We start from the raw sequence: 15,232 nt of genomic DNA, 5'->3' as shown, positions 1-15,232 counted from the left end.
GCAAAGTGTTTTAACACAATAGCTACTAGATCACTGTAGTCTTTTTTTCCCCTATATATTGCCTTATATTTCATCTATGAAGTCTTCTTTGGAACATGATTCCTGTTGCATAAACCATGAAAAATTTCCTTAGGCATGTATATTTGGAAAATGCTACATCCTACAGTATCTGGTGAAGAGTCACAATGTGTAGTAACTAAGGAAAGATTCTAAGAATTGGTATAATAGAGAAATTTGACTGATTTACTTTTTTTAAGGATTTATTTATGTATTTGAAAGTCAGAGTTACACAGAGAGAGGAGAGGCAGGGAGAGAGAGAGTCTTCCATCCGATGGTTCACTCCTCAGTTGGCGGCAACAGCCAGAGCTGTGCCAATTCTAAGCCAGAAGCCAGGAGTTTCTTCCAGGTCTCCCATGCAGATGCAGGGGCCCAAGGACCTGGGCCATCTTCTACTGCTTTCCCAGGCCACAGCAGAGAGCTGGATTGGAAGTGGAGCAGTCAGGTCTCGAACTGGTGCCCATATGGGGTGCCGGTGCTCCAGCCCAGGATGTTAACCCACTACACCACAGCGCCGGCCCCATGATTTAGTTTAACTGAGCATTTCTCAAATTTATTTGGCCATAGAAAACTTCCATCCAATGATACTTTTTAGTAAGTCTGGAAATTCATTTTGGGAAATGTGCCAATAATTTTCCTCAAACTTTTCTTATTCCTTCAAGTAATTTTAGTTTCTTCAACCAGAATTATGTTTCTAAAATTATATGGATAGTCATATTACCCCTGGGCTCAAAAACCCTAGTGGCTTCATATTTCAAATAAATGTATCTCTTAATTCCATTTTCCCACAAATTTCTTGAAGTCTCCTCATATCAAATAAGAATAAATCCAGCATCTGGACTACAGTGTTCAAAGCCTGAGGTTCTCCATGTAATTCAAGTTTATAAAATGTATCTGCAAGGCAGAGAGCAAGGTATTTGCACATAGTAGGCACTTTATTGATGAATCTGTCCTGTGCTTCTCCTCAATACCATATCATCCTGATGTCAGTAGACATTGACATTCTCCCTCACTTTTATGCCTTTCTGTTTATCTTTGTCTTTACCTCCATCAATCAAAATTCTTCATTTAAACTGAGTTCAAAATGACCAGAGGTGCAAAGTCTTTCTCTTACTTTCACCCAATCCCTAAGGAACTTCAAGTGTGTTCTAATAGTAGCCTGAACATTCTTCATTCCTCTTACATGGACTGATCCCTCTTTAGAGGTCTAAAAGGTTTAAATGTTTGCTCAGTCTTGGCATGAAGGACATTTTGAACTGCTTGATTCTTTGTCACAGGAACCTTCCCTTGTAATAGTGTAGAATGCTCCGCACCACCTCTGGCCTCTACTGGCATCCCAAGATGCCAATCCATGATCATCAAAAATATCACCAGAAGCCAGCATTGTGATATAATAGACTAAGCCACTCCTTTCAAAGCCAGCATATAATATTGGAGTGCTGATTTGTACTGTACCTAGGAAAGCAGTGAATAATGTCTAAATACTTGGGTCCCTGCCATCCAAGTGGGAGACCTAGATGGAGTTCCTGGTTTCCGGCTTAGGCTTGGCTCAACCCTGGCTGTTATAGGCATTCGAAGAATGAACCAGAGGATGGAAGATCCATCTCTCCCTGTTTCTCCTGCTCTCTTCTTACTGTCATTTTGCCTTTTAAATAAATAAATAAACCTTTTTTACAAAAAGTCTCCAATTTTTTTTTTTTTGGCAGGCAGAGTGGACAGTGAGAGAGAGAGAGAGACAGAGAGAAAGGTCTTCCTTTGCCGCTGGTTCACCTCCAATGGCCACCGCGGCCGGCGCACCGCGCTGATCCCATGGCAGGAGCCAGGTGCTTCTCCTGGTCTCCCATGGGGTGCAGGGCCCAAGCACTTGGGCCATCCTCCACTGCACTCCCTGGCCACAGCAGAGAGCTGGCCTGGAAGAGGGGCAACTGGGACAGAATCCGGCGCCCCGACCGGGACTAGAACCCGGTGTGCTGGCGCCGCAAGGCAGAGGATTAGCCTAGTGAGCCACGGCGCCGGCTGCGATATAATATTTAAGATATAAGGCCAAAGTCCCTGTACTCATATAGCTTACATTCTAGTGCTGGAGAAATTAGAATAAGTTAACATACAAATGAATATAAGATTCTAAGATTGGTATTTCGGAGGGAAGCTAACTCAGAGTAATGAGGTGTGGGAAAGATAGCAGCAACATTTTAGTAAGTGCCACAAGGCGGAGGATTAGCCTAGTGAGCCACAGCGCCGGCCAAAAAGTCTCCAAATATTGCTAGAAGTATCCTGAGGATAAAACTATCTGAGGGTCAAGAATTATTGTTCTAGACCAAACCTTTGTGTCTTCCTGGTCTCAGTGCCATGCCCATCAGGTATCCTCTGAATTCCACATAAATCACTCGTTCTTATTTGTCCCTTGAAGGCATTTCACGAAAAGGGAAAAAAGAAAAAAGGAAAAATAACAATGTAAAATGCTGTCATTTGGGAAAACTTGTGACCATTATTATTTTCTAATTTTAGATTTATCACAGCAAAACCTGAAAAGATGCAGAAATTTTTTTCCTGTTCAAAGGTTATCCAGACTTTGGAAGTCTATTACTCATTTCTATGATTTTGGAATTCAAAATATGTCTTTTGTTTTGTGCTCTCTCAAGTATTCAGATTTGGTGAAAACACAATTGAGCCATTAAGACACTTTAACTACCTTGAGTTGTCTTTTTCTGTTTCTCTTTCATTAATGATACATAGTGATTTGTCTCCAGAGACTTCTTCGTCCTTTCATGAAAAAAAAAAAAAAAACCTCATATTTTATTTCTCACAAAGAGTTGTCTTGTGGCATGAAGACTTGTCAAAGTCATAATTACATTTCATTTGTTTGCATTGAACTGTCATCGGTAAGCATTTGAGCATTTGTAGTCCATTGTCCCTGGTCAATTTACTAACCTGAAGTGATTCTTTTGGCTGTCCTGCCTTTAATTTCTAACTACATAACAAGGTTTTTCTAATCATCTAGCAATCTCCAAGCCAAAATAATGATGATGCTATTTTTATTTATAAAAATGAGTAATAGGTACCATTGGCAATTAACCTTGATCTTTTATCTGCATATTCCAATATAAAAATAGTCTCTGTGTTTTTTTGTTTTTTGTTTTTTTTTTGGTCAAATTTCCATCTTCTCCTTCAGATGGACCGGATGAATTCAAAAGGCTAAAGCACACCCAAAATGTTAGGATCTTTACCTGAGTCTTATCAGAATGGTCTGTGCTTCTTGATTTTCACATCTCAAATCTGAGCTCACAATTAGAGAGCGACCTCTCAGTAGATTTCCTGCTTTTAAGACTGTTAGCTAGTTCAAAGGGTAGTTGTGGATACAGGGAACTTGTATAAGTGAACCTCTGATACTTAATTAAAATCACAACAGACACTTTGTCACTTGGCTTTGTTTAGCTTGACAGATTATTTTAGACCCAGATGGAATCTTAATTCAGCATCCTTTTGAGAGCTTTCAGTCTACAAACGCAGAAATCCCGGTGGAGAGGCACCAAATAGTTTGCACATTTCAAAGAAAGATAATCGAGTTAAAAATGCAAAAGGCTTACAAATGCTTTATATCCCTTCATCTTGAAACTTCAAATTCAAGCTGAGATTTGACAATCAATGGTAGCTACTTTTCTTTCACTTTTTTTGCCCCTTTGGATGTACAGATATAATTTTAACCTAAATACGAAATAATGGGAAAGGATTGGCAGTCAGTTTCTTCTTATTTCTGCTTTTACTTCAATTTTCATATTGCCTACTATTTCCATGTACAAAGATGATTAAATATATCTTCATTGGCATGGTCTGCCATCTTGCCTTTTTTTTTTTTTTTTAAAAGATTTACTTTATTTATTTGAAAGAGAGTTACAGAGAGAGAGGTAGAGAGAGAGAGAGGTCTTCCATTTGCTGGTTCACTCCCCAGATGGCTGCAATGGCAGGAGATGTGCTGATCTCAAGCCAGGAACCAGGAGCTTCTTCTGGGTCTCCCATGTGGGTCAGGGGCCCAAGGGCTTGGGCCATCTTCCCTGCTATCCCAGGCTACAGCAGAGAGCTGGATCTCAGAAAAGCAGCTGGGACCAGACCTGGCACCCATATGGGATGCTGGCGCTTCAGGCCAGGGCTTTAAACCACTGTGCCACAGTGCCAGCCCCTGTCATCTTGCCTTTCACACTCCCTGAAAGCAAGTGTTAACTGTTGATACCACTTACCTCCACATTCTCACATAATGAAAATAAGTCGTATCTTTGGACATTTTCCCCTGTCTTAAAACTAAAATGCAATATTTACCTTAGAGTTTTCACTGATTTTTCCTAGTTTAATTACATTTTTCAAAGAATACTTAAATTTTTGAAAATATCAAGAAACTTTCTAGATCAACAATTCTAGAAGGACAGATATGTGGGCCATACAGAATCACCTAGCATGCTTGTCAAAAATGAAGATACCTTAGAGGCATCATCCCGAATATAAACAAATAAAAACCTCTGATCACAGGTACCAGAACTTCATACTTTAACAGTTCCCTATAGGGAGTTCTAGTATATTAACATTGAAGTGACTGCCTGAGAAAGTCCCTTCTAGATTCCAAGTGTTGCATTAGCTGGCTTATTATGAATATTAGTCTAGATAGTTACATTTGTTTCATACTCTACATCCAAGTCTGTTAGCATATTCAAAAGAGACCCAAATTCTTTTTTCATTATCTCCGCTGTACAAGTCTGGTCAAGTCACTACCATCTTGATGAGATCCCTGCAAATATCTCCTATCAGGTTCTTGCTTCTACCATTGTTCTCCTTCAATCTCCCCCAACATAGCGACCAGGAAGTCTTCTTTTAAAGTAAACTAGTTTTATGATTCCTAAGCTCAGTTCCCTTTAAGGGTGTTCTGGCTCAGAGAAGAGGTCAAACTTACTATAATGGTCCACACAATCCCTGTGGTGTGGACACTGAGTCTTTATTCCTTATCTCCTACTTCCCCTTGCTCCCTACTCTCTAATTATATTAGTTAGCTTTTTGATACTACAAGAAAATACTACAAGAGCTACTTACAAAGCGAGGAGGTTTATTTCAGTTTATGGTTTTGGGGACTCACAGTCTGAACCCAGTGGTTGGCAGCTGGTGAGAGTATTCCGCAGGCAACACAGAACATTACATGGTAAGGGGAAGGGCTTTATGACAAACCAGGAGACAGAGAAAATGGCTAGGTCTGACTGAGGCTTTTATAACTCTCAGGCCCATCTCCAAGACACCAAAATCGGATTAAGATTCTTGCCACTTAGTACTATCAACTCAGGACTTTGGGACTTCATCTGCATGAACTCAGGAGCCAACAGCCTCTTATAATTAATCACAGCATTAATTATACTGATTCCTTGCTCAACTTCAATATGTCAGACTAGCTTCTACCACATGCTTACCAAGACTGTTTGCCATTCTCTCAGTTATCCTGAACATCTCCTCCTTTATGTTTTCAGATCTTTGTTCAGAACTCTCAGCAAAATTATTCTCAAGAACTCTATTTAAATAGAATAACAGAATTGTCCCATTGTGCGCATGGTCCTAGCCCCCATTTCTGCTTTTTTTTTTTTGGTCTCCTGTAATCATATCACCATCTATCATTGTGATCTGTTTAACTATTTTATTTACTGTAGTCCCTCCCTCCAACTATAATTCAAAAAATTAGGCTTTTAAAACTTGTTTTGCTTGCTTCTATATCAATCCAAACCCCAAGAAAAGTGGCATATGGCAGAGACTTAATAAATATTTGTTGAGTGAAATGAATAAATTATCTCAGTGTAACAACCCTGCACTGCAAATGCTCTTATCTCTTCCTTTGACAGATAAGGAAACTGAGGCTTATGAAGCAGATACAAATAACTCATCCAAAGTCCTTTGGCCTACGAAGAACTAGGCAGAGCTTTACCTTGATGCCACAACAGCCGTGCTTTCTGTAACTCCATAATGCTCCTTCAAGATGCTCTGAGCTCAGTTTTTTACTCTCCCAAAGAGAAAATACTTGTAGACAACATCACCACATTATCAGAGTGAAAGAGAGAACCTGGGTTACCACAGGTTGCAGAGAACAGGATAGGCGGAGTTCCTCATTGTGTTCTTGCCCCCTGCCGAGACCCTGGAGCACCCACAATCCTCTCTCAGGAGGTCCTTAGTGCAGGACACAGGCATAGCTACCTGAATCTAAGAATACTTTTTAAATCTCCTCTTGAGCCTTAAGAGCTAAGATAAACTACAATCATGTTTCTCCACTTGAGCCAAATTATCATTCTGAGTTCAAGCAAAGTTTCTCCCTTGCTTTACTGACCTTTAGTTTTCTCCCTTCATCCACATCATTATTTTCACTCAGGTGATAGTTACTATGATACATAGGGCCTGTGTATTTTTGTAAAAAATAAAGATAAATAAAATTAAAAATAACAAATGTAGCAATGTTGTTTGTGTTTGCCAAATTTATACAAACTATTGTTCTACAAATATTATTCTGCTTCTAATTTTTTTACTAAGTGTCATACTTTTGAAATATGTGCATTTATTGCTTTCCATATATAGTATCTCATAGCATGAATAATTGGATTTTTGTTTCCCATTTCTCTAGTGATATATCTCAACTCAAGCTATTGTTACTATGATTATTAAGAAAAAAAGAGATGGAAAATCATTAAAGATGATCAGAAAATGGTAAAAGAACAGACAATAATACTTAGGTCTCTGGATTCCTAGCACAGAACTTTGCTTTTAATGTTTTGTGGAAACAAGTAAGTGTATTAAAAATACTTGAAAAAATGTCCATTTTTATAACATTTTAAATGACATAGTACTCTTAATAAATGAACTGGCATAGTATTCCCAAATACTGTCTGCATACATTTTAAATGATTGCTGTGTACCCAAGGGCAAAATTTATGTAAAATACCATAAAATAATCAAACTGCTCTGTTCTGACAAGCAAAGCTAATTTAGGTATATATTTTTAAAAATCTATTCCAGTGTGCTACTGTGTATCATACTGTGAGGAAAAATAAATGATTAATCAAATATTTACTTAAAACCATAGAAAATAGTTCATTTATACCTTTAGCAGTTGACAATACCCTGAAAATTGGCAATGGAGCTATAAAAAAAAAGGCAGGCTTCATTCACCCTCAACAACATGCCCACAATATGAAAATCAGACATTGATATAACGCAACACATAAAAGAAAAGTGGGATAGCACTAACTGGGTATGAAATAAATTTTATTTTCAAATCTAAAAAATATAAACTTTTAGCTTTTTCTAAGGGGAAATTCAAAATACCATAAATTAAAATAACTTATCTTTTACAATAATATACCACAACATGTAAAAATCTCTGATAACTAAAATTCCTATAGGCTTGGGCATAAATTTACAATTATTTTAGAATGAGGAATTAATAATAAGGTTATTTCCTTAGTTTATTAAAGTCAAAATCACAATCTGTATCATTCTCCTCTCATTCTTTCCCCCAACTCGTGGTATTTCTTGTATGTTAGATTAACCTCCACTGCAGACCTTTTGACTACAAGCCTCTTTGAGGACAGGGGGTATATTTTATAAACATTGGATTGGGGCTGGCATTATGGCATAGCAGGTAAAACCACTGCTTAAGACACTGGCATCCCATATGGGTACCAGTTCATGTCCTGGATGCTCCACTTCCCACCCAGTGCCCTGCTAATGGCCTGGGAAAAGCAGCAAAGGATGGCCTAAGTACTTGGGCCCCTGCCACCCATGTGAGAGACACAGAAGTTCCTGGACGCCACCCATGTGGGAGATTAGAAGAAGCTCCTGGCTCCTGACTTCAGCCTGGCCCAGCCCTGGCCATTGTGGCCATTTGGGGAGGAAACAGCTGATGGAAAATATCTCTGTCTCTCCTTCTCTCTCTGTAACTCTGAATTTCACATAAATAAATGAATGTTTAAAAATTAAATAAACAAAGATCTTTCATTTAGTTTTTTTTTTTTTTTTTTTTTGAGTGAGATCCCAGTGGAAAGAACAGGTCATCAAAGAAGGAGGTACCTTTCTCTGAAGGGAGGAGAGAACTTTCACTTTGACTACGACCTTGTCTAAATATGATCAAAGTCGGTGAACTCAAAAGGCTTCCATAGCCTTGGCAACTCATGACAAGAGCCTCAGGTGATTGCTGATGCCATAAACAAGAGTGTCAATTTGTTAAGTCAACAACAGGAGTGACTGTACACTTACTCCTCATGTAGGATCTCTGTACATTGTGATTAATGCTATAACTAGTACTCAAACAGTATTTTTCACTTTGTGTTTCTATGTGGGTGCAAACTGTTGAAATCTTTACTTAATATACTAAATTGATCTTCTGTATATAAAGATAATTGAAAATGAATCTTGATGTGAATGGAATGGGAGAGGGAGCGGGAGTTGGGAGGGTTGCAGATGGGAGAGAAGTTATGGAGGGGGGAAGCCATTGTAATCCATAAGCTGTACTTTGGAAATTTATATTTGCTAAATAAAAGTTTAAAAATTAAATAAACATTGGATTGTGCTGGGCAGGTTAGTCACAATGTGAATACTCAGTAAAAATGCAGTGGCTTGTGCCAAAGAGGGTTGAAACAATCTATGTTCAATGAGAAGTGACATTTTTTTGCTGAAGAGATTTTAATATTGTTTGAGATCAGAAGAGCATGTGGACATTACTTCTTTGTTAGGAGTCACAGAAAATGGGTACACATAGGGAAATGATCATAGATTTACAGACCTACCAGAAACGGCGTCAAGTAGATGATATATCTTACTATCTTACTATGTCTTATCATTTCCCAAGAAACTGCATATTATAAATGCTACCAATTTCTCTTTTGGTTTTTCCTTTTGACCAGTCAAATCTCAATGATCCTTCCCTCACTGTTTCTCATGTACACACAATATTAATCCTTGTTACTGTTGTGATTCCCCTAAAGCATTGGTAAAAATAAAGTCATTGAAAGCCTGAATAGCTCTATTAGAACAGAACAGTACACTTGAATACAAAAAAGATATTGCCCTTGAATTCCCTCTGGATTTGATTGTAGCCCCTCTGTCTTTGGGTAATAACTCTAATTTGGTTAATAACTAAGGATGGGCATGGAAAGAAAAGAAAAACAATTCAGATAAAAACAACCATCTTTGTAGAATCCATTTTTTAATGGAATTGAAATCTGAAGTTCAAGGTTGACCTCTTTATTCCATAATTTTTATATTTTACTTCTTTTGTTAACTCTGAACAAGAAACATAAACCATGTGAATGCAAAAATATATACCAGTCTAGCCTTTACATAAAACATGTTTTTCTTGATTAGTATTTACTTAAATTTTAATTCAAGGTAACAACAAACATTTGCAATATTCCAAGAAGTACACCATACTATTTGATATCTAGAATTAATAGCAATGATCACATTTTAAAAAATATTCCACTTGCAACTTATGCCCAAGCCTTTAGGAATTTTAATTATCAGAGTTTTTTTTTTTTTTTTACATGAGTCATTTAAAATCTCAGCCTGACCCAAAAAAAAAAAAAAAAAAGTTGAAGAAATGAATATAGTTCACTGATAAATGCTTTTGTTGAAAAAGCAGAAAATAGACCCTTTGTCTGCCTTGGCTCCAGTACTTAGCAGTTGGCATCCAATTAATTAGTTATCAGCAGTGAAATCACATAGTGAAGCAATTCCCTTTTCTCTTGATTATGGATTGCATTTTGATGGTAAAATTGTTGGTTGTGTCCCTCCTTAGTGACAGATTTTGTGTGATTAATGTCTCTGGTGTCTATTTTTCTCTGTCACTTTCACACAATAGCTACCACAAAAACTGCATCACCAATCAAAATACAGGTTCCATCCCCCTAGCAAAGATCATCCTCCATCTTTTCTGTTACGGTTGATCTTTAGCTTAGTATATTTGAAAATTAAGCATAAAATCAGAGATCACAAATTTGTATACCCACTATTTCAAGTTCAACTGAAATTATAGCTGCATTGTTCTGAGCCTCACTAGATGCTTATATACATGAAATCATTCGCCAGTAGATCATGAAATATACTCATTTTAACACTGTTTTTTGTAATTGACCTAAACATTTAGTCATTGAACTGTGATTATGTTCATTTTTGTTTGTTGACAACATCAAACATACCTGACTTAACAAACATTTGCTCAAACACAAAAGTAAGATTAATGTCTTGTGTAGCTAATATAAATATAACCTCATGGTGCACTTTGTTGGTGAATTGTTAGACTAGCTTGTCTGCAAGGAAAAGAGATTTATTTAAGTTACTTTAAGAACACTGATTTATAGACATGTTGTTATGTTAAGACTTAAGACTATGTTTTATGATCACAGCCTCTGTGTTCTTCTCTTGCTCCTTTTTGTTTTCCTATAAACTGACTTTCCCTGTGTTCGTTCATGTGTTGTTCTCTGATGCTGCCTTTGATTTTTGCTGTCCACGTGGATACTCAAGTGCCATCCCTGGATCTTTCTCTTCCCTGACTCTATCAAGTGGTTCAGTCTTTCAGCTTCCCCAAACCAAACACCAAAGAGGTGACTAACTGGTCCCCCTTGCTTCCGTAGATGAGGTCACAGTGATGACACATTGGTTCATAGGACTGGGGATTTCACTGTCCTTCTGTCATGGCTTATTCTTAGTCTACTCCATTAATTCCTGGAAAAGGATCATTATGCGGAACAAAATATGGCTTTCTAAGCCAGTTTGTTAGGGCTGTGTAGGTGGGAGTTACTGTCTTAGAAAAGGAGGGGGATGCATTATACCTTATTCCCATTTTGTGCCTCTATGACAGAGTATCTGGGACTGGGTCATTTATTAAGACAATAAATTTATTTCCTCATAAATTCTTGAGGCTAGGAAGTCCAAAAGAAAGGTATTGGCATTTTATGAGGGCTCTCTTTCTGAATCCCATGGTAGAAGGGCAAAAGAAGTCAAGAAAAAAATTAATTAATAAAAATAAATTTAAGGGGCTGGCACTGTGGCATAGCTGGTAAAGCTACTGCCTGCAGTGCCAGGATACCATATAGCTCCAGTTTGAGTCCCGGCTGTTCCACTTCCAGTCCAGTACTCTGCTATGTCCTGGGAAAGCAGTAGAAGATGGGCCAAGTCCTTGGGCCCCTGCATCCACATGGGAGACCCGGAAGAAACTCCTGGGCTCCTGCCTTCAGATGGGTGCAGCTCCGATCATTAAGGCCAACTGGGGAGTGAACCAGCAGATGGGAGACCTCTCTCTGTGTGCCTCTCCTTCTCTGTATAACTCTTTCAAATAAATAAATAATAAAATAAAACAAAAGCAAAAACAAAAAAGAATGGAAGAAGAAACTTGTAGACACTGGATATTGATAGTCACTATAGGGGATTTTGCCATTAATAGAGGCAAAAATTGGGAAAATACACAGAAAAATGGGAAGGGAAAATTATTAATATTCTCTTTCTATGAAAGAGGAAAGATATGGTTGAATGTTTCATTACATTAAGGGTTAACTCATGTGTTGGAGAAGTTTCTGCTTTTATGCTGTGGACATTGGAGTGACGAGCAGATATGCTGGAGGCCACAGGAAACTCTCTAGTGGAGAATGGGAAGTGACTAGAAGATAACTGCTGGATTTTATAACTCTTTCAAATATTTCAAAGGTTAGTTATTTGTAAGACATTTATAATATTATAATAAAATAAATTCTATTGGTTTATAGGAAAAAAGTGCAGAATCTATTGATAAAAACATTTCTTGTTCTTTTTAAAATTATAGCCCTTGGAGATCTCAAAGGATGAATTTTTAAAAAGATTAATTTATTCATTCATTCATTCAAAAGGCAGAGTGCAGACAGAGACATACATTGCAGGGAGAGTAGAGTAGAGGGGAGAGGGAAGAGAAAGAGAGAGGAGGAGAGGGAGGGGGAGAGGGAGATGAAGAGGGAGAGAGAATTCTTCCATCCACTGATTCACTCCCCAAATGGCCTCAACAGCCAGGGCTGGCCCAAACTGAAGCTGGGAGCCAGGAACTCCATATAGATCTCCTGCATGGGTGACAGGGGTATAAGTTTCTTGGCCATCTTCCACTGATTTTCCAGGCATGTCAGCAGGGAGCTGGATTGGACGTGGAGTAACGGGGCCGGCGCTGTGGCTCAACAGGCTAATCCTCCGCCTTGCGGTGCCGGCACAGCGGGTTCTAGTCCCGGTCGGGGCGTCAGATTCTGTCCCGGTTGTCCCTCTCCCAGGCCAGCTCTCTGCTGTGGCCAGGGAGTGCAGTGGAGGATGGCCCAAGTGCTTGGGCCCTGCACCCGTATGGAAGACCAGGAGAAGCACCTGGCTCCTGGTTTCAGATCAGCGCAGTGAACCAGTGGTAAAAGGAAGACCTTTCTCTCTGTCTCTCTCTCTCACTGTCCACTCTGCCTGTCAAAAAAAAAAAAAAAAAAAAAAAAGGAAGTAGAGTAACTGGGACTCAAACCAGCACTCCAGTAAACCCCAAGGATGAATATTTTTAAAATGTTCATTCCATTAATTTTTTAAACTCACCTCAATTCAATTCAAATGTAATAAATGTCATTTGTTTGGGTGCTTAAATTGCATTCACTTTTGAGTGGTAGTAAGTCAATACACATTATCTACATATATTCAGAGAGTTCCCAGCAGTCATTGCTCTGTTTTACTGTCCATACTTGGTAGAAGAGAAGGGAAGTGTCTGTTGTCTTGTGTGGTGTTCAGAATGTTCCAAGCAGCACTTGCCCATCAATCACTATTCCTAACAAGGGCACTGAATTTGGAATCAGCAAACCTTAATCTGCATTTTAATAGCCTGTAACCCTAACCAGCTTTCTGTGTCTCTAGTCCTCAGAGTTTGCATCTGTTCAATAGAGACAATGTTATATGTTATTGTAAGTATTATTTGAAATTAGACTTGTTTGAGGCACTCTTAGGTCAGCATTCTTTGCAATGGCACCAACCTTGACATATATTGGTCTCCATATTTTAAAGCTGTTTGTCAGTAATATGGTCTAGGGTTACCAGTGAAATACTGGTCATCTCAGGAATATAAACTAGAATTTTCAAAGGCAGAAGTTGCCATTGAAAAGAAAAAGGAAATGCAGAGAGCACAATGCTTACTTTAGGAACAGAAATCTAATAGGATCAGTGATTTTAGCTGTGGAGCTCCAATAAAGGAATATAGACATAGAAAGGCAAGTCTTGAAATTTATGGTTTATCTATAAAAACAGAGTGAAGCAGGGACTTCAGCTAATTCTGAAACCCTAGACAACAAATCTGTATGGTATTGCCCTTGGTTTTCCTATCTTATAAAACTACAGTGGCAGGTTTAGAAGAAATTGAGTGGAATCAATTTTATTCTTTGCCATTTTCAACAAAGGGATACTTGGCAGGGGAAAAAGACCTGGGAAAATGTTGTTACACTGATAATTTTTGTATTGTGATTTATCTCTCCTTTAGTTTTTAGATATAGAAAAATATAACTACAGAAAAGAAGACAGAACATAAATTAAAGCTCTTTTAGAAATGAAATATTCAGGTTTTTCTGTTATTCCATCATATTTTTCAGCTAGTTGCAATGTATCAGGTTTCTTAATACTTTAGGTAACTCAAATATATGCTTAATTCTCATATACAGAGTAAATGTCATCCTACAAATAACAGGCAAAGCTAATTAGCAATTTATCACTGTTATTTTGGCTTGAAGCCACTTCTACTGAGTTCTCTGTCCTATGAATATAACCTAGCTTCAGGAGAGTTAATTAAACTGGTCTTTCAATAGCTGTACACTCTTAAAAGGTAAGGTTAGTATATTGTCCTCTTTTTCTCAGGTTTTGCTGAAGGAAACTGTATATTTGAAAACAGAAATTTAGAATGTTTTAAAAAACTGAGAAACCCACAAGTTTTTGGTTTATATGTGAAAGATAAGGAAATAAAATACCACCTTGTGCTGAAAGAATCTTATAAATACATCACTAATTCATCTGTGTTAAATTTACTAGGCATTAAAGGCTCAGTGCCAGCCACTTGGAGATATGGCGGTGAATATATCCAATGTGGTTGGGAACCCTGGGAAAAACGCAACCTTCAAGATGGAATCTGAGCAGCTAATTGGGGCTAAAATTCAAATTGGAGCCTGGCAGCCATTGTTGACTGGAGGTTACACATGTATTGTGTTATGTTTTGTGTTCCTGGACAAAAACAAAAATATCTGCTGAACTATTTGGCCCTTACCTGGGCATGATCCTGTTTAAACTGCCAAGGAGAATAGCTTCTAGATAGTTCCTAGCATGTCACCTGGATTCAACCATTGACTTTGAACTTAGAGTTTCTTTTAAATGCCAGTCAATCAGAACTAGGTGTCTTCTATATGCATCCTTTTGCCTTTAAAAGATGATCTCTTTCTTTCTTTCTTCTCTTAGAGTGTGCTTTTGTTTTTTATGGAAGGCTATGTCTTCCCAAGTCTGCAAATTGCTTGCTGAAATAAAGTGTCCTATTTATCCTAGATTCTTTTCTGGTAGATATTTGTTGATACAATGAAAACAGTGACATCTATTGGAGCAATAGTCTTCACACTGGGCTACATATACACTGGAGACCTGTAGAGACTTTTGGAATAGGTAACAGGGGCCGAAGAGTTCTGCAGACATCAGTGTCTAGACATAGTTAACCTTATCCTTACACTTTCCTAAAATTAGTTTGCCTGACATGGAACTTTTCCTCCTCCCTTTCACAGTTGCTCTTTTTCTAGTTACAAAAGAAAGGCATGCCTCTGGGGCTCTGTCCAGAGGTATAAAAACCTTCCAGGTACTGAACAATACTGAGAAAAAAAGAAATCACTAAGGACTGTGGAATGAATCATTTTGTGAGTCCGGTGATTTCCAGTTATTTGCTTAAAAAAAGAACACTGACTTGACTGAATGGAAGACTGATGTATCATAAGAAATATTCCTAGAAGCTAGATCAGCAAGCAGTTTGGGGATGAAACTCATAAGATAGGTCTAGGAACTGAACCTCCTCAAATGCTGCCATTCTCAACTAGTTATTAATGATTACACATTTTTTCTCACTACTGCATCTAAAAACAAAGACAATAATAAAAAATGGGGAAAA

The sequence above is a fragment of the Oryctolagus cuniculus genome, chromosome 20, assembly GCF_051225735.1.
Source record: "Oryctolagus cuniculus isolate XC-2025 breed Fujian yellow rabbit chromosome 20, ASM5122573v1, whole genome shotgun sequence".
Lineage (NCBI taxonomy): Eukaryota > Metazoa > Chordata > Mammalia > Lagomorpha > Leporidae > Oryctolagus > Oryctolagus cuniculus.
Note: the sequence above shows the minus strand (reverse complement) of the source record.